The sequence below is a fragment of the Python bivittatus genome, unplaced genomic scaffold (assembly GCF_059951505.1).
Source record: "Python bivittatus isolate LINGU-HERP-01145 unplaced genomic scaffold, Pbiv_v1 ctg000680_np1212, whole genome shotgun sequence".
Taxonomy (NCBI): domain Eukaryota; kingdom Metazoa; phylum Chordata; class Lepidosauria; order Squamata; family Pythonidae; genus Python; species Python bivittatus.
Window position 1 is genome coordinate 3,508,799 of NW_028277095.1, and position 5,866 is coordinate 3,514,664.

Below are 5,866 nucleotides of genomic sequence, written 5' to 3' on the forward strand. Positions count from 1 at the left end.
TATGCCAAATTACAAGGTACATTTCAATGTGGAGAAATGGTCCATTATGTTTTCACGCTCATCTGGGCACAAACCAAACATGTCAGTGGAAGATGGGGGGAATGCAACGCGGTTTGGGTGCCTTAGTTAAAAGATGCTTCAATTAAGGAATCCAGCAGAGTCAGTTCAGCACAATGAAGGAAGAAGCACAGCAGTACCCACTTCAAGAGGATAAATGGCCAAAATTCTTGACATTGAGAAACTGGTAGGAAAACTGGTTAGTCTTCCAGAATGCTATGTGGCTGTTCCAAATTCTTCAACAAAAGACCAGTGTGAAACTGCTGTGTTTGAATTTTTGCAGCAAATATGGTCCTGTTCCAATCAGATTTAATCAGCTGTCTGCGTCTTTCCTGCATGACACTAATTCGACCAGGCTTCCCCAACGTGGTGCCCCTCCAGATGTTTTGCAACTGCTGGGTGGCCTATCAGTTCTCTCGACACATTTGGAAGACACCGCGCTGGAAAAGGTTGAGTTAGAAAGCTATTATGTCTCAGTCATTATGGCCTCTGCTATGCATCTGCACAGAAATAGCAAAGACCACCCAAGCTCTAATATTTCATTTTAGCCACATAGTTTACATGTCCTTCCCCTGCACTGCTGCAGATAAGGTTTAGTCCAGGAAAGTTTACATCACAATCCATTCCAAACTTAGGGAACAATGGCTGGGTGACTTTGGGCCAGTCCCCCCCTCTCTCAGTCCAGCTCACCTCACAGGGTTTTTGTTGTGGGGAAAATAGGAGGAGGAAGGAGAATTAGGTATGTTCACCACCTTGAGTTATTTATAAAAACAATAAAGGTGGGATAAAAAAAAATCCCCCCCAAAATGTGCCATTGCTCCTAGCAGTTGCTTCTGTTGCCAGAGGTCTGGAGATGGGAGAGGATTCCTCACAAAGCAACAATATTTAGGGCTCCTTTTTCTGCTCAATGTTTCTCACCCAAATACACACATCCTCAGCTTAATGGGTAAGCATGTTCAGCCTAATAGATAACTGCCATTTGGATGTTCTGAAGAACTTCATGGAAAGTCACCAATTGCATGTCAATACCTGTAATGAGAACAATGTAGCAACCTCTTCAGGCAAATACACCACTCTTCTGGAGGGGAAAACCATGGAAATGGATATGATTGATTGATTGATTGATTGATTGATTGATTGATTGATTAGGTGCCATCAAGTTTATGTTGATTCTTAGCAACCACACAGATTTCCCCAGAAGGCTCTGTCTATGACTTGGTCCTTCAGGTCTTCCAACAATGCATCCATTGCTGCTGTAATTGAGTCTATCCACCTTTCTGCTGGTTATCCTCTTCTCTTTCCTTCTACCTTTCCTAGAATTATAGATTTCCCCAGAGAGCTAGGTCTTCACATAAGGTATCCAAAGTATGATCATTTGAATCTGTCATTTGTGCCTCAAGAGAGAACTCTAGGTTGATTTGTTTGAGGATCGATTCGTTTGTTTTCTTGGCTGTGCATAGTATAGTGTTCTCGGGAGTCTTCTCCAACACCAAAATTCAACCGTGTTTCTATAGAAACAATGTTTCTGCCCACACTCTTTCTATCCAACTTCTTCAAAGTCCAGTGTAGATAAGAACCTGCAACACACCTATTATTAAAATATCTGTATCCCAGTATTAGGCAAAGAGAAATGCTAGAACTTCCGGTTTATGACCCAACCCATCAACCTTCCATTAGAGCTGATGATAAAACACATGAAACAATATGAACTGATTCCTGCCTGGTTTCCCCACCACATCCTCTTTTCCTTTTGCAGCATGCTATTTTAGAGAGGAAGACTGACTAGCTAATATTGGCCAGCTGCTTGGTGCTTTCTAAGGTGAAAAGCGGACTTACCTGCTTTAAATTGGGACACGCAACCTTTTTGTACGGGGGACTGAACTTTCATTTTTCAGTTAGCCTCTGGAGTAGCCCAGAGAGCATGGTAGGATTCCCCTAGCTGCATTCACATAACATGCTTAACCTGTTCACTGAATTAACTCATTTTCTGGGCTACGGTTGCACGCTATGGGCAAACCACAAAGACAAGCCCACCAAGGTTCCTCCTTAAGCTTAGTATGTTGTGCAAATGCAGCTGATAGGTTTTTCACTGCCCCCGCTCAGTGTTTAGTGGGAACACAACCAGTGCCATTACTGGAAAGGGCAGGGTTGACATTTTTGTTCTTGTTGTTTAGCGGGGAGATGTGAGTTGTCTTCAAGAACTCAGTTGATTCAGTCTATCATGGGCTTAATCCATCTATTTTGCTCCACCCAAACAAAACCAAACGGAAAAACTGCACTATGGATTTTGGTGTGTATAGTTGATCACCACTGAATTTCAACTATGAATTCTTGAGTGGAGGGTGTTCCCACAGGGTAAAAAAATGGCAAAAAAGCTGAGGTTACATGAGCCCCAGGTTACCCACACTTGGTTTAACTATAGATAGCGCCTCTGAGCATCAGTTTCCTTACAAAGAGACCTTCAAAGATGGACGTTGTTTATCCTCAGATATGTACTGTACAGTTGGTCTACCACACATCATAACCCTAGATGACTTTGAAAAGCTCTGCGGGGCTGGGTAAGTGCTTGACTGGGAGAATACCTGCAAATCATAGGACTTTAGAAAGTAAATCAATAACAACATGAGGCAGTGTTGGGCTTCAGGATTGAGTGACCATGGTCTAGACCAGTGTTTCTCAACCTTGGCAACTTTAAGATATGTGGACTTCAACTCCTCTGGGGGTGGCATATAAATTTAATAAATAAAATAATAAATAAACTCCCAGAATTCTGGGAGTTGAAGTCCATATATCTTAAAGTTGCCAAGGTTGAGAAGCATTGGCCTAGACAATAAGTTCCTGATGTTTCGTTGGTAACTGTGGCTGGCATCTTCAGAGGCAAGGTGTTGTGCGATGAATCTGAGTACCAGACCTTTGCAGAAGGGGTGCATGTTTGTCTGCGCACAACGGGACTGTGTCATGAGAGGGAGGTGAAGATGTCAGCCACATTGGCCAGCAAAATGTCAGGAAATCTGTTGTCTAGGCCATGATCACTCAACCCTGCAGCCCAACACTGCCCAACCGATATCAGCCGCAAAAGCCTACATCAATAACAACATAACTCTGACCCTATAGTCACTAGGAACTGAGCACCATTTCGGCAAGATTTTCTATACGGACTGAAGATAAAATGTGAAGTTGAAAGCCCTAACAATCTGATCTCTGTCCTCCATCAGGGAGGTTCATAGGATTTCTTTGAGAGCAAGATCAGTAGTTTTCTAATCCTGCCTCACTTCTAAATTCTAGGCTAGCTCTTTCCTATTGGCAGTTGGATTGAAGGATGACTCATCTCCATTCCATAACTCTTCACCAGCACTGCTTCTTACCCTGTACTCTTATTAGCACATTCCTTAGAGGGGTGTGGCCCTCCCAGGCCCAGATCTAGAGGTAGGCAAGTTAAACTTGGATAACCAGTTTGGCCCATTCCAACAGTCTCTTTTCACAATCCCAGACTTGCAGGATTGGAGACATACTAGAGCAGTGTTTCTCAACCTTGGCAACTTGAAGATATGTGGACTTCAACTCCCAGAATTCCCCAGCCAGCCATGGTGGCTGGAGAATTCTGGGAGTTGAAGTCCCTACATCTTCAAGTTGCCAAGGTTGAGAAACACTGTACTGGAGAGATCGTTCAGACTGATCTCCTGCTTATTATGCAGTCCCATTACACACACACACACACACACACACACACACACGCACCCCTTCTGCAGAGGTCTCATACTCAGATTCATTGCAATAGCAAAGGAACAACAGAAGAGCCATCTAACAACTTTACCTAAAATTTAAACAGGCACATTTCTCAAATGCCACCTCAAAACTAGTCACCAACATTTCCCCTGTCATTATCCAACGCCATGATGATTCCAAAAGGCATATAGAAACACACACAAAAATTCCTGTGCATTAATCAGTAAACAATGCAAAATGCAATCCTCACTCCCAAATAATGCAATTTCCCAGGGCCCTTTGCCTTGAAATAAAAGTTTAGTCTCAACAGCGGTCCTCTCTTTGGGACCTTCCCTTCTGAGGGAAGGGACCAAGTCTCCTGAGGCTTGAGCACCATACCGCCTTCAGTTGCTGCCCAACGCTTGGCTTGAAAGCACATCTTCATACCAAACATGCCCTTCTCCTTTCGTGGGATGGGCTTTTCTTTCTTCCTCATGGCAGCAGGAAAGTGGCAATTCCCAGTGTGGGGGCTGGAGGAAAAGTATCTTGGCTTAAGGAAGTCCTTGACTAGGCTTCCAAACCCTCTTCTGCCTTGGCAACAAAAGCAGGGGTTCTACCCACTTGAGAAAAGAGGGAGTAAGAAATAAGTAGGATCAGAGGACTGGCACCAAAGCAGCCATTCCTTTCTCTCCCCCGTTTCTCATGCCACCTGTAGCAAGACAAGCAGGGAAAAGAGAAGGGGAAATAGGTTTTCTGGCATCCAAAAGACCCATTCCTCCTCTTTCTCTCCCCCAACTTCTCCAGTCATCTATGGCTTATGGCTTAGTACCTTGCACAAACACTGCCAACTGTAGCTTATTTAGTGATTGATTGATTATATACCATTAAGTCATTTTCAGCTCTTGGGGACCATGTAGACAGATTTGTCCCTAACCTGGTCTGTCAGGTCTTCTAATGATGCACTCATCACCACTGTAACTGAGTCCATCCACCTTGCTGCTGGTCATCCTCTTCTTCTGTTTCCTTCTGCTTTTCCCAGTATTCTAGCTGTCTCCAGAAAGCTAGGTCTTCACATAATGTGTGTCTGAAGTAGGATAATTTGAGTCTGGTCATTTGTGCCTTGAGTGAACTCTGGATTGATTTGTTCAATGATCCATTGATTTGTTTTCTTGGCTGTCCACAGTATTCTCAGGAGTCTTCTTCAACACCAAAGTTCAAACGTGTCAATACTCTTCATATCCTGCTTCTTCAAAGTCCAGCTTTTGCTTCCATAGGGTGTCACCAGGAATAATGTGTGTTCTCAACTCCATTAAGCCCTATGCAGCGGGATGGTGTCCATAAGTGTCATAACCTGTATAACTGCAGAGAAATAGGGGCTTGTGTACATGCACTTAGGAGATTCACTGCCTGTCTCAGATCTGATGGTTTCCATAGTCACTTTATTTTTAGGGAGCTGATTCATAATTTGAACATTGCAGGTTTGTCATTCTATCCTTCTGGGTCATCTCATCTGACCTTACCACCAACACATTTCTGCAAACTGTTAATTGGGAGAAAACAAATTTTGGCAGCCTTGCAGGACATGATGCATTTCCAGGATGGTCTTGACAGCTGACGAAATATCTTCTTCCCACCAGAACAGGATTGACCTAAGACATTGCCGGAAAGAAAAACCAATGGCAATTATTTCTCACTCACATGTCAAAGAGTGACTATCCAAGACAGCAAGTTATTCGGACCCCTGAAGCAGAAAATTTCACATGTTTCTTCCTTTTCTCTGGCAGTAATAATACAATGATGACACATAAAAGAGAAAATAATTGTGTGCCCTACCAGGATGCTGAAAATCAGCCTAACGGCTTTGCCACAATTGCCCAGGGCCATGCACAGTGCAAAGGATTAAGCCAGCCTTCCACTGGTTGGGAAGCTCTCCAGATCTGTAGACTTTAACTTCCAGAATTCCCCAGCCAGCCATTACAGAACTGGGAACTGAAAGGCAGAAGGCCAGACTAGGAATTTGCAAAGCATTATCTGGCCCTGTTGGACCTGATTGTCTGTCACTCCCATAGGAACTGGGGAAAAAAAAACATACTACAAATGCTTT